Source organism: Hyperolius riggenbachi, chromosome 1 (assembly GCF_040937935.1).
Source record: "Hyperolius riggenbachi isolate aHypRig1 chromosome 1, aHypRig1.pri, whole genome shotgun sequence".
Lineage (NCBI taxonomy): Eukaryota > Metazoa > Chordata > Amphibia > Anura > Hyperoliidae > Hyperolius > Hyperolius riggenbachi.
In genome coordinates, this window is record NC_090646.1 from 211,286,963 (window position 1) to 211,302,301 (window position 15,339).

The 15,339-nt window shown below is 43.5% G+C and overlaps 1 protein-coding gene across 1 annotated transcript in view; it reads right to left on the reverse strand.

Moving 5' to 3' along the window:
• The window catches only part of FAT4 (FAT atypical cadherin 4), a 305,933-nt gene that overhangs the window by 284,152 nt on the left and 6,442 nt on the right, over positions 1–15,339 (reverse strand). The gene's annotated exons all lie outside the window — the stretch shown is intronic.

The window sequence follows — 15,339 nt, forward strand, 5'->3', positions numbered from 1 at the left end:
CTCGACGACTATTTATAATCGTTGATAATCGATTGTGACCATCAACAGAGATTATTTGCCACCAATTCAATCAGAATTTCTGATCGCTGGAACGATTAATGATTCGTTGACTCTGACCTGGGCCACATGGCGATGGCTATATAACATTTTCAAAATAGCAAGTGTTCCCAGTATGCAGAGGGACCTGCATTCATGTAAACGTTTTGCCAGGTAATTTGGGTGGCGCTTATTTCCATTATTTGAATATCGCTATTGAAATAACGGCTTAGTGTAGGTAATTTGTGTGCCCCTACACACACAGACACACACACACCTAACACTATTTAGTTTGGGATACCAATGGCCCAACCCCACACAAAGCTGCCACATGAATCACAGTGCTCGGGTCTGGATTAGCACAGAGACCCTCACAGAGACAAAGATGAGCTTTATTTCATGAACGGTGATACAGCAGGCACTCGACAAAGGGCACACAGCCCAAAAAGTTGTGCTGGTCTTGCTATGCTGTATCACCTCTCAAGAAATAAAGCACACTTTTTGGGAGTATTAAGCCAACGAAGAGTTGAGTTTGGCGTTTGGATCCTTTACCTACATCTGAGCATTGGAGGCTTAAAGGAAACCTGAGACAAGTAAAAACAAATATTTTATACATACCTGGGGCTTCCTCCAGCCCTTTTCAGACTGATCAGTCCCTCGCTGTCCTCTTCTGCCACCTGGATCCTCCGCTAGGTGGCCCGGTAACTTCGCAAGTCAAGGCGTACTGCGCATGCGCTGCCCAGCTGTACATGCACCATCACACTCCCGTTGCTGGGAGAGTTTGGCGCAGAACGCTCCCAGCCATGGGCCGTGATAGGGGAGCACGTGCGGCCGGACTGCGCCGACTTGCGAGGTTACAGGGCCACCTAGTGGAGGACCCTGGTGGCAGAGGAGAATGGCTAGGGACCAATCAGCCTGGAAAGGGCTGGAGGAAACCTCAGGTATGTATAAAGTTTTTACTGTCTCAGATACACTTTAATGAACCTCTTCACCCTATTCGACTATTGCGTAATCCCAGGCCTGAAGACAAGTCTTTATTTACAGTGTGTTTCTGATGGTAACAATGATAGCAGGGGCTGCTTTATCAAGAGAAAAACTGGGTAAAAGTATAGAAGCTGCTCAGTGTTTCCATAAAGTGAGCCCGAGGTGAGAGTGATATGGAGGCTGCCATATTTCTTTCGTTTTAAACAATACCAGTTGCCTGGCAGCTCTGCTGGTCTATTTGGCTGCAGTAGTGTACACCAGAAACAAGCATGCAGCTAATCTTGTCAGATCTGACAATAATGTCAGAAACATCTGATCTGCTGCAGGCTTGTTCAGGGTCTGTGGCTGAAAGTATTAGAGGCAAAGGATCAGCAGAACAGCCAGGAAACTTGTATTGCTTAAAAGGAAATAGATATAGCAGCCTCCAAAAAACTCTCACTTTGGGTTCACATTAAACAACTGAAAGCTAACTAGTTGCTCTGGGAAACTTCTGTACTTTTCTGTATTTTTTCTCGCGCCTGCCTTGTCGAATTAGCACTGCTGATCCAAACCTCCGCAGACAGGTATGTATGATGGCAAAGTAGTACAAATAGCTTTTAAACAATAAAAAGAATTGAACAATTAAACAGGAAGAGCATGGTTTCCTCTGGTTCTCTATTTTACTACAAAAGGAAGCTTGGATCTCTCTCCTGCTGGAGGCCTCTCCAGACAGCAGCTCATTTACAGCCTAGGAGCAGACCCACAGTTAGCAAATATAAAGCCATACAAGCCGATAAACAGATGGGTGAGAATAAAACCCATAAGATTTAGGCATAAAGTGACAGGTCTCATTCTGAGCGCCACACAAAGGGGTTTTCCATGCAGCACAGGCCAAAGGTAGAGACATGAAATCACAGCAGACACACACAAGGCTATATTTAGCCATCTCAGAAAATTCACAGTTTACATTGGTCAGTGTATGACTTAATGGTTTGTTTTACTTATGTGAATTTATTTTACTTAAATGATTGCAGAGTCTGATGGGCCAGAACTAGTAGATACTTATGCAGGTCAATGGGCAGCATCTGCTGCTACATGCATATATTAACAGAGGTTAGAACAGGGCTCGCAGGAGGATGGGAACAGACTGCAAATCACATATTTAGTTGGGGTCACAGCAGTTCCCATCCATACATATCATAACTAATGAATCATTTCTCCTCAAGCAAGAATTAAAACAAAAATCAGAGAGCTTTAAAGTGAAGCATACAGCCAATGAAAAGTATGCTTCACTGACTTAATCTAGGCGTTATGCAGTAAGCACAGTGTGCTAGGGTACCACCCTCCGGCAGAACGCACTGCAACAGCAGCACTGTAAATGTGGCATTGCTTTTGTACTGCAATGCAATGTTCTGCGTTGCAATGTGGACGCTGCATGGCAATGCCCCATTGTGAACCTGACCGTAGACGCAGAACAAGCACGTTCTTACTTGCGTGATTTGCGCTAATCGCTGCAAATCGCCCAAAAACGTGAAACGCAAATGCGTCGCATGCACCATTTTCAGGCGATTTCCCGGCGATCGCGTTTCAGTGCTATAGAAGCGCTAAACGCGATCGACAAAAAATCGCCAAGTGTGAACGGCGATTTTTTTGCGTTAACCACCAAAAATCGCCTGAGCAAAACGCTAGCAAAAGCGCAAGTGTGAATGGGCCCTTACTGTGTGTGTGGTGATCCTCTATATATGTGACACAATTCAAGGTGGCCACACACCATACAATTTTTTTACATTTCTTTTCAATCTGTTTGATTGTAACATTTGAAAAATCTGACCAATGTAACACGTGTTTTCAATTTTTCTCCAATTATGAAAAAAAAAATTATTGAAAACTCAGAAAAACTTGCTTGCGTCTTTACATTACAAAATTGTCAATCTACCACACACCTATCTTGCAAAAAAATTATAAAATAAATTTCTGCCAATCCTGATCAAGAAAAATCTAAAAAAAATGGAAAATCCGATTGGAATTTTCACTCGAATAAAAAAAGTTTCTGTAGAAACTATTTTTTTTATTGATATGCTATAAAATCATATCATTTTATTGTATCATGTGTGCTTACCTTTACACTGATAAAATTCTATGGGCCTGATTCACAAAGCTTTTCTGTTAAATTATCTCACCTTATTTATTAACTCACAATTATCTCACCTTAAATGAATTCACTCATGATTTAACTCATGGTTTAGCTCTTGTTATCTAACTTAACTCATTGTATAACTCTCCTTAATTGACTTAAATCGTTGTTTAGCTCTCCTTATCTATTTATCTCATGAATTATCTCTCCTTATTCGTTTATCTCATGCATTACCACCCCTTACAGTTAAGGTGAAAAATAAGTAACCTTTGTGAATCAACCCTTATATTACCCAGCAGCAAAGCACCCAATGGGAGGAAAACCATATAGGTCAAGAAATGAAGACACAGTTGTAAATATCATAGCCCATGCAGATAGATTTGCATTTACAGTACAGAGGTGCTCAAGTTATCCAAGCTGTCACTATTGGCACTTTGCTGACCTGAGGAAGGTACAGAAACTCACGAAAGGTGTAGACTACAAGTGCATCAATAGACCCTGGTTACAACTGCTGACGGTGACATCATTTTGGAGGTACGCCAAATCTTACACTGTTTTTTGAAGGTTTCAGTGTCTTTTTTTTTTCAGTTTCATACAATTAGATGTCAGATATTACAGGACACCTGAAAAAAAAAACACTCATAGTGTATAGATAACCTATTTAATGGATGTCTTGATGGCTCAAGTATTGACATACCTATGGTATATTGATGATTGATGTCTCCTAAATGTAAGCCATAACTGCAGCCTAGTAATCATGCTACAGCATCCACACAAACGCAGAAAACACAAGAAAATAAATAACTGGTTCCACATGATGAATCCATTAGCAGGGCTATTTAGCAAATGGAATCACTGGTGGAACTGTATATTGTTTAAGAAATCACCACTACAGAGCACTTAAAGCTTATTACAGCCTACAAAACAGCATTTTCAATCTAATTTGTGTAATAAAATAAATGATGTTCGATGCTCTTAAATGTCTACTGTACAGTTTAATGAAGTTAGTGTAAAGAGCCCAGGAACAACATTAAAGCATAAACTGCTGTTGCCACTGTACCAGGCAAAGGGAACGCACATTTATGGGGTGGGGGGCAATTTATAAGCTTCTTAAGTGGTATTGCCAGAATGAAATGTTTGCCTGTTTATAATCTTGCGCATTATTATATTGTTTGATTTTTCTGAAGGGAGTAATTGTGGCGCTCACAGCACAGGCTTCAATGCTGAAGCCTTCCACAGGCAACTAAACCTATATTGATCACATTTATTCCTGAGGAGGTCACTGCAGATGCCAAACATCTGGGTCTGTAAGATATGGCAGCACACCCTGAAGAGATCGCTAGCACCAAATGACTGAGGGCCCGTTTCCACTATCGCGAATCCGCATGCGGGCAACGCATGCGGATTCGCACAGTCAGTACAAGTGGATGGGACTGTTTCCACTTGTGCGTTTCCCCGCACGTTTTTCTGTGCAGAAAAAATCTGCAGGGTAGGGGCCTCAGAATTCGCCTGCGTGTGGAATGCAGGCGAATCGCACGCAATGTATTTAATAGGGAAATCGCATGCGTTTTCCCCATGCGTTTTTTGCCGCGATTTCGCATGCGATTTCGCATAGGTACCCATGTTAATTCACACAGGCAGTGACATGGTTAAAATCGCATACAGCCTTACCTATGCGAAATCGCATGCGAAATCGCGGCAAAAAACGCATGCGGAATCGCACCCGCATGCGATTTGCCTGCGGTGATTCGCTGGCGATTTCGTAACGCTATAGTGGAAACGGGCCCTGAATCTACTGGGTGATAAAAAACCAATGCTGCACAGATGCCACCATTGTGTGATATTGTATTACATCTGAAAGAATTTTTAAGAGTAACTTTACAGAAGTACACTTTACAGGAAAAAATGGGAATGCATAGTAAATCTTCCAGTGTTCTCAGGACTGCAGCACCTAAGCTGTTTAGCTACATGCCCTTCTTCTCCTAGTGCACTCTGGGAGACCATGGTCCTTATTCAATTCACTTTTTCTCCTAAGTTTTTTCACCTAAGGCTCCTTTTACACCTGATCTGCTGCGTTTGGCATTGCATTTGCGTTAGTACGTGTTGGTGCACGTTTTTCCCCCCAAATGTAATAGAAAACCTATTTGTTACAATCCCCACATGCTGGCATCCGCAAAAAATAGTACAGTACTCTTTTTTGCAGATGCCAGCGTGTGGGGATTGCAACAAATAGGTTTCTATTACATTTGGGGTAAAAACGTGCACTAGCGCGTACCAACGCGTACTAACGCAAATGCAGGGGATCAGGTGTAAAAGGAGCCTTAGTGATATTTTCACACCTAATCAATAAAATGTCTTTTAAAGAATACCAGATGTGAAACGGGGGAGCAGGCATATACTGTCACCGGTCCTGATGCCTATAGCTTCCCCCGCTCTCCTCTTGCCACCGCATTCTAATGGCCCATACTCACGGGCTACAATTGTCGCCCGTGAGTATGAGGCGCAACACGGGCGAGCACCCCGAACCGTCGCTCGTCGCTGCTGTCGCCAGGCGATTGCTGCGGTCAATTGCCCGGCGACAGTTGCCGCCGCAACTTCGCCGCAACTGTCGCTAGTCCGCGTGAGTATGCGGACTAGCGACAGCAACATAATAGGAAATCCACGGGGAGGAACGTCGGCGACAGCTTCCGCCGCTTCAGTAATCCCTCTTCCGCGCGTGTACGTGGAGGGACCTGGCGACGAGCTGTTGCCGAACCTGTCGCGCACACGCTCTCATGTGCTGGCGACAGGACAAAAAGTAGCCCGTGAGTATGGGCCATAACTAATGCCCCTCCGGCAGCCTCTTCCGGGTTGCTGGAGTCAGGCACTACTGCGCAGGCGCTGACTGGGCTGTGCGCGTCCCACCACGCACACGGCCCGGGATCACTCGCACATGATGTCACTATGTCATGTGCATGATGTCATATGCATTCGCAGTGGGCTCCCAGCCAAGATTACTTTATTCTCTGTGTGCGCAGGAACCTACACAGCTCTCAAATCTGCTTTATTGTGGCTAGTGTCAAAAAGAACATCATATGGACTGCCAAAAGGATTTAATTAACCCTACTGAGTGGTAAATCCATGGGGCACACTGCCATTTGAGAATTTTTCCCTGCACCACATATCAGCCACAAACAAATATGCCCAATTAAGTTGCTTTTCAATACACTGTGGAAGAAAGTCAGATGGCACTGTATCCTGCAGGACTTCTACTCCATATGGCTCAATGAACCACAACAATGGCATGTGGTAACTGTCTGCATCTTTTGATTAGGCTGTGCTGAAAGAAGTCAGACACAAGCAGGGCTCAGGTGTTTTGCCTAACTGCCTTGTCACATGACTGTCGCAGCAAAGAGTTTCAGTGATTGGGAGCTGAATGCTGTGGCGTATTCCAAGATACTGAAGCTAATCACTAGCAAAATACCTGCATTAGGGCCCTTTTCTACGAGCAGTTGATAGGCAGTGAAAAGCCTCTCAAACACTTACAACTTCTTGCTGCTGCCTGGCAACTGCTTGTTGCTGCCTGGTAACTGCTCACTGCTGCCTGCTAACTGCTTGCTGAGCACACAGTACAACAGTGCCTGTAGAAATGAACCCTTAAAGAGAAACTCCGACCAAGAATTGAACTTTATCCTAATCAGAAGCTGATACCCCCTTTTACATGAGAAATTTATTCCTTTTCACAAACAGACCATCAGGGGGTGCTGTATGACTGATATTGTGGTGAAACCCCTCCCACAAGAAGCTCTGAGGACTGTGCTATTCCTGGCAGTTTCCTGTCTGTGAACCATGCTGCATTGTGGGAAATAGCTGTTTACAGCTGTTTCCAACTGCCAAAAAAGCATGCAGCAGCTACATCACCTGCCAACAGTAAAAATGTCACCATGTAATAAATGTCAGAATGTAAATCAGGGAGAGTAAATATTTTACAATAGGCAAACACTGACTAAATCATTTATATATAATTATTGTAAAAATTAAGCACTTTTTTATTACATTATTTTCACTGGAGTTCCTCATAGAAAAATTGCTCAATGCAAGTTGCATGTAAACGCACAAAAAAATAATGCTACCATTGAAATACATTAGATGTGCAGCAATCGCAAAAAGCACGCAAAATCTAACAAGTGTGAACCCTGCCTTATTGTTTCGTAAGGCTCGTTTCCACTGTTGCGTCGCGATTTCGCCGGCATTCCGACGCTTGTAAAAACGCATGCGGATGCGTTTCCGCATGCGTTTTTACCCGCGATTTCGCGTGCGATTTCGCATGGCAGGGTGCCATGCGAAATTAACCATGACACTGCCAGGGCAAAATAACATTGAAAAAGGTGCGAAATCGCACGCGAAATCGCGGGTAAAAACGCATGTAACAAACGCATGCGTTTTTACTATTAAATACATTAGCGGCGATTCGCACGGATTCCCGACGCAGGCGAATTCTGTGGGTCCCGTCGTGCAGATTTGGCCCGCCGCCAAATCGCTCCCGCACGCCGCACATGTGGAAACAGCCCCGGCCACTTCAGTGTAACAAGCGAATCCGCATCTCGTCGCCGCATGCGGATTCGCTATGGTGGAAACGAGCCCATTATGCAGCATGATGTAATTATCTTGACACTCTAACACATGATGCCCAAACGCACCTCTTGTGATTGTGGCACACTAACACAAATAGAGATCATACATCAGCATTTCTGGGGCTTTAAATATGGTGTTTCATTGGGAAGCAGGTCTTGGAGAGGGCAGAGATGAGTACCGTATATTCCGGCGTATAGACGACTCTCAACTTTTCCAGTTAAAATATACATTTTGAGATATACTCACCCTATAAGACTACCCCTCTTGACTCTTGGACATTTGTATACTGTACTGTATGTACTGGTGCTATACTGTATAAACAGGTACAAATACTGGTGTTGTACTGTATGTGGTACCCAGTATACAACAACCAACCAATCACGGCAAGTTATGTACCTTACTGGCGATTGGCTGGTTGTTGTATGCAAAGCCTTCCCAGTGTGGTGCCCTCTCACATCGTCATCAGGACCGCATTAAGTCACTTCTTTCCACAAATAATGGTCAGTGGATTTTCTTCTACCATGCTTGTACAGCACTGCCTTGCTGCTTTCATACGGTAGCCGCATACGGTGGGGATGCGGCCGCGGACGTTTTTGAGCTCCCCCGCTGTATGCGGCAACCACAGATTCTCCAGCTCAGAAGTTTCAGCACCCGCCCTATAAGACCACGCCGGGCGTATAAGACGACCCCCGACTTTTGAGAAGATTTTCCTGGGTTAAAAAGTAGTCTTATACGCCAGAATATACAGTAGATGTCTCTATTAGGGCAATGGGGCATGAACAGTCTTTCTGTCCATGTAGAAGCCAGCCAGACACACTATACTAAGTGGTAACCTGAAGCGCAAAGACGTGAGGAGGGACTGGCCACAGATGACAGAGATTTTACAAGTATATAATAACACACACATCTTATAGCCTCACAGAACAAAAATACAAGCTTTTACCAGCATGAGGGACTGTGGGAAGCGGGCATCCCCAAGTTCCTCCACACAGAGGTGTGTGAGGCAAAGGCCCATTATTCATTTCAAGCGGGATCCCCTTGAATGGGAAGGCATTTATATGCTGGATTTAGCATCTACTAAAGAGCTTTTGTCCACCCTGCAATAAAAAGGCCTTTGCAAGTCAAGTGTTTTTTGGCGAAATAAAATGCAAATCTCACAGAAATTTGGTGCTTCATGAATATGTTTACCCTCTGGCATATGATTGTATATGTATATCTACCACAATATGTAAACAGCACGCTCTAAGTGTTCAGTCATCCAGCTTCCTGTACCTCAGAGCTGCATAGAGGGATTTAAACTGGTACATATTTAGTTTTATTAAATAAAATGATGACTTGCTACGTCACGGGTAACCAAACATAATAAACATGTTTCTTACATGTGTTTCAAATAGTAACATAACACTAATGATTACAGACTTCTGGCATAAAGCGCTGGAGTGGACTAAACATTCCAGCCAGCCCCATTTAGGAATGAATGGATACCTCATGCAGTGTTTAGCCTCAGAGCTGCTGCTCCTGTGTCTTTCTGTTTTATGGACTCCTAAAGTTATTCTCTGTTAAAACTAAAGGCAGGAAAATGCAACAATCTATTAGATCATCTATTAGATCTATTAGATAGTGTTGGCAGTGGAAAGTATTCATGTACAGCATGGAACAATTACTCTAATGCATTTCACAGATACCTACTTTTAGTGTTTCAGGTTTTGTATATGGCCATATTGATTGGGCCATCCCATATATGTGATTATTATGTTGCATTTGACAGGGTTATGTTCCTAAAGAACTGCAGTCAAAATTTCCTCTATGCTCTAATAGATTAGACACAAAAAGACTGTATTGTTCAGACTATAAGATGCTCTGGACCATAAGAGCTGTCTATAAGCTACTCTATCTAAGCTACACTGCCCAGCTACACCACCCTAACCCCTGATGACCCCACCAGTTACACTTCACTACACTAACCCCTGCTGCCCCCACCAGTTACACTGAGCTGCACTGCACTAACCCCTGCTGCCCCTCCAGTTCAACTACACTGCACTACACTACACTAACCCCTGCTGCCCCACTAGCCAAGTTACACTGCACTGCACTGCACTACACTAACCCCTGCTGCCCCACCAGCTAAGCTACACTACACTACCACCTCAGTGTAAGCTCTCACCTGATCCAGCTCGCATGTTCCCCTCCCTCTTACTCCAGTCCTGCCACTGTACAAGTGCTCCTCTTTTTCTCCATCTCTAGCTGCTCCTATACACTGCAGCTCCCTGTCGCTAATCTCCGGTCCTCATACTTTCTTGTGGGCTCAGTTTTTTACTGATTAGTGGTTCCCTGTTACTGCATGACCCCAGCAGGGTAGGAAGGAAGTACGGAGCACACCAGGATGTACGAGGACTGGAGCGTGCATAGCAGCAGGCAGCCGCAGTGTGTATCGGGAGCTGGAGAAGAGGAGAGCATGTACAGCAGCAGGACCAGAGTGAGGAGGAGAGGAGCGCGTTGGCTGGATGCGTTAAGTACATCCCTGCACACTCTGCACCACCCACCTTTTACATGGTGACAGTAATAGTATTTTCATAATTACAAAGCTTTCTCATTGAACTGGATACTACATTATTATGCAGGATGGCTGCTTACAGTGTGCTGTAACCAGGAGGAGGAGGGATAGGTTTTCATTTTCATACAAAAATTTTGGGGGGTCAGTGTCAAATGCAGGCAAAGATTTGCGAGGCATGATTTAAGTGTATATTATACCAGACTGTGGTTCTCCTTTGTTAAAGAGTAACTGTCAGGCTGCAGAAGCTAATTTAAACCTCTATTCTCCTGTGTTAAACAGTTTAGAAGGAAGCCAAAAAGGCATTACTGAAGATAAAAATCTCTCTTACCTTTGATGTGTGCTTATCAGCAAAGCTGTTAGACCCAAGCAGGACGCAAGCCGCATACCATACTGCAAAGCATTCTGGGGCCCTCCCCTCGGCTGCTAATGAGACGTTACAGGATAGAGTTTCAGCAGCTTGTAATCAGTCCAGCGCGTAGCACTGATAAATCTCCGGGCAGAGTACACTGCAGGAGTCCGCTATTGTTCCTAGCCACATGGCTAATTAATATTCACTGCACACTGTGTTATTCAGTAGGAGCTTTTCTGTGATCAGGAAGCAGGGAGGACATGACGACACATTTGGCTTCATAGGACGACAGACAAACATGGAACCTGCCATGAGCTGTCAGGAGCATCAATCTCTGCATATACTATATAAAAATTCTGTGAAATCCAAACGTGGACAGTGAAATGCATATGTAATGTAAGTACAGCCAATCTTTAGCTACTGATATATGTGTTTATTTTCTCTGAGACCCCTTACCTAACAGCTCCTCTTTAAGTGGGACTGTAGTCACCATACCCTGTATCAACTATGTCTAAGGGCCCGTTTCCACCTGTGCCGCAGGCGTCTGCAAGACGCGCGGCGTCACTTCCTGGTGTGTGTATACACAGATGAATCCCATCAGCTGTGCCATGCACGCTATGGGATTCACAGCCTCCTGCACTGAAACGGATGGAAATTCGGCCAAATCGTTAACGCAAGCAATTTGGACGGCGATGCCATTGTACCCTATGGCAGAGTTTCCTGCGGGGAAACTCTGCAGATTCCGCGTGGAAACCGCGCCAGTGGAAAAGAACCCTCAAATAAATATCCTGTGCTCCCTATTGCATAATTATAGTAATGCAAAAAGTAATCAATAATTTTGAAGCTAACATTACACTGTCATCTTCCCTGGGCCATGATCACATGATTAAACCTACAGGAAGCTGCTAACTCAGGGGCCTATTTAGCCAACAGCCAAGCAGTGTTGACTAGAAGGCAACTAGGAAAGGACCATTTATCACTATACAGTGGATAAAGGCTCTATCAGGAAAAGAAAATGCTTTCCTAACTTTTTAAATCCACTATTGGGCTGGATTCAGAGTGGTCCATTGCAGAGTGCACACCTTATAATGCTTGTGAACTGCAATGGAGACTGGACATAGACTTTAATACAAAGCTTGAACAAAATAACATGATCCCTTATAATGCAAAGATGTGATCAGGCCCATAGAATTGTATGGGCAGTGGGTTGACATGCAGACTTATTCTGCAACTGAGCACTGTGAACAAAACCTTGCACTGTAGAGGATATGCCACGGTATATTCACTATACAGTGGTTAAATTGCTGTGTGCAAGAAGCGCACAGCAATTTTGTCAACACTTCTGACAGGTATGAAGTCTTATGCAGGTAACGTGTACGTTGCCTGTGTACCGTGGGCTATGCCAGTGGCATAGAGTGCAGTACCTGGCAACGTACGTGTTACCTAGGCAACACGTGCTACTTAACTATAAGAAGTACTGGTAAAGGAGACCACTAACGGTCCAATTTGTAGCAAAAAATTGTTTGAGAAATCAGAAATTTTGATCAGATTGGTTGTAAATAATCTCAGTTGATGGGCACAATCGATTACGAACGATTATAAAAATAGTTGTCCGTTTCGATTTTTGTCAAACCAAAATTTGGATTTTCTTGTTGATTGTGATTGATAGGAAGCAAAGATCCGTTCGTTGATCGTGTAGTGAACGATTTCTCTTCCGATCAGAATTATCCGATCGATTGAACGATTTTTCGCAAGAAATTGTTAGTGGCCACCTTAAGATTGCCGTACACTCCTTGTGCTCTGAAATTTCACTGCTGCTTAGTTAACACACTGCCAAGACTAATATGTCAATATTGATACATATTTAAAGTGCACAGATGTTACTTTTTCTGTATCAACCACAGATGATGCTGCTAAAAGTCCTGTTTTGAAATAATGGTCATATGACCTGAAACAGCCTGACTAAAGTAGTTAGCAGTAGGCTCTGTGGGTGGGGCTACTACCTCACTCAGTACCATCATGTATCCATATCCTATACAATAAAAGGCAAGTGTCGCTGTGTCCGTCTGTGTGTCAGTGCTTTTTAGCACTGCGCATGTGCAGGTACAGACGCAGAGACACTGCTGAGAGCCGGGGAGGACGGGGCCAGAAGGGGCCAGCGTGTGTGCGCGGCAAGCGTGCACGTGGCGCGGGCGCGCGTCACGTGCTCGCGTGCGGTGGGCGAAAAAGTAAAGACAGACCTAGCCTGTTTTTAAAAGGGCTAAGGTCACTAGTTACAAAATAAGGAGAGTTAATGAGATAGTAATAATTCCAAGTGATGCAAAGTTCAGGAAAACTTATCAAATGCTGCAATTAATGCTTTTGTGCTTCAAGGCAATGGGACATAGACAATATTTACTGACAAGACCTCAGCCTGCAGCTCTGGTGGTCTGTGCAACAGGAAACCTAAGCATACATACACAGGTATCTAAAATAACTCTGCCACTGAGTGCTTACACAGTTTGTGGAACAAACATGCCTGCATTTGGACTTTAAGAAAAATTGTTTACTACCACAAAAAACAAAAAACAAAAAAAAAACTGAAAAGTATGCCAAGATAAGGGCGGACTGACTACTGACAAATAATTTTACATTTCTCTCATGTTTTGAAATGCTACAAGATTACATTAAACTTTCCAAACAGAACATGTACTTTAGTATGAAATGTAAGGGAAGGAGCCATGCCTGTATACATTTTAGCATTTAAGTGAAGAACCCAAAATGCCTGAATAGGAAAACATTTGTTTTTGATTTGAGGTAAAGGCTTGTGCTAACCAGTAAAAGCCATAACTTGCTTGTAGAATGGCTGTAAGCAAAAGGAAGGTTTCACAGGCTACTGCAACCAAAAGGGTTCAGAACATTGGCTTGAAACCCGAGCCTCTCAGTCAGAAGAGTTCACCCCAGAACGACAGACTTGTGCGCTGAAACACACAATACCTAAAGCATGTCAGCGCCACAACGTCAGGGCTTCAAAATGTTTTCTCTCACTTCACAGAACTTAATCTCCTGTTTTGTTTTAGGACACACAACTATGCTACGTTTTTAGTCAGCACAGAGGAAGGTTACTGGCCTCACAGCGTAGAAGAATGAGAGGCTGTTCCAAAACCAAAAATAATAGGCTGCGCAACAAGCGCAACCCACAGCAACCAATCAGAGTGCGTTTTTTATCATGTTAGAAGAGTCAGGATAACGCCTAACTGGGTGTTGCCAGTACTGTAATCTGTATATAGAGAACAGCCATTCAGATTATGTATTCCTTGCTATATTTTCAGGACAGCTTTGGTTCAAACCTTGTTTTTAGAAATAAGTAGAGAATAATCATTTAATTTGAGTTCATGCTGGTTACAATTTTATGTAAGTTTATGTAGCTTGAAATTGTCCCAAATAAAAGCATCATTTTTCAGGGGCGTAACTACAGTCCTCTGGTTTCCCCCAGCAACCACACACACACACACACACACACACACACACACACACACACACACACAGACACACGCACGCACGCACACACACAGACACACACGCACGCACACACACGTACTCACGCACACAGACACACACGCACGCACACACAGTCACACACACACACACACACACACACACACACCCATGCTGCTAGTGGGCCCCAGGGCTTAGGACTTGGTCACACTGGCATTGCAAAACTCAATAGCAATTGTCTAGTGATTGAGATTTTGCGTGGAAATTCTCTGTTTGCATGTTGCGATTTTCATTTGGGAAAATCCCTTCCATTCGCAAAACCCTGCAGAAAAGTGCCTCAGTGTGAACCAGGTCTAAAAGCTAACACATTGTATCTCATGTGGAATGTAGCTACCAGCTATAGAGATAATTTGACCACTAATAAATAATAGGCAGTAAAAGCAGGCAGATACAGTAAAAGAATGTCCACCTTTGCCACACTCTGCAGTACTGGCTGAGAACATACAGCTGAAGTCACCGCGTCACGTGCTCCTTGTTTTATGACCTGGGCTTTAATAACATGGTACCAATCAAACTGTCAAGGACTGTGTACACAGAAAATAAACACTGAAGATGGCAAGACATCAGAAAGCTGCCCTGAAGAAACCTATACCTTGTACCTGCATCACATGAAATGAATTAGAGAACAGCACACAAATTCAGAGCAATTCTCAGAAGCGAGAAAATGAGCTGAGCTTTCAAGAAGGAAACTTAACTATTCCAGTATGATATCAGCATTCCACTGACTCATTTAGACTTGGACAAGCTGCCCGCAATATCTACTCCTTATTCCTTGAGCTGCATAAGTAACACATATTAGGGGATTCATGCATGACAAAAAAATGTGTTTTATCCACACAAACCAGATTCTACATTCAAAATTACCATCAGTTAAAGGAGAACTGTATTTGTTGCTAGGATCAAAACAGATGATTATTCTATTCCATGCTTTTATGTAAAACCTCATATTTGTCACCTACATGTGCATTGTTTATTCAATAAGGTACAGAGCAATGTGAAAATTGCAGTAACCTGTAACAATCCAAAATCATCTTTCACTAACTTTGTTTCAACAAACTGATGGCTGGTTGCTATTGGTTACTACTTCAGTGGCCTTGAATAAACTGATACCTGTTTGCTATAGGTTATGACTTTACCTCAACATACGGATGC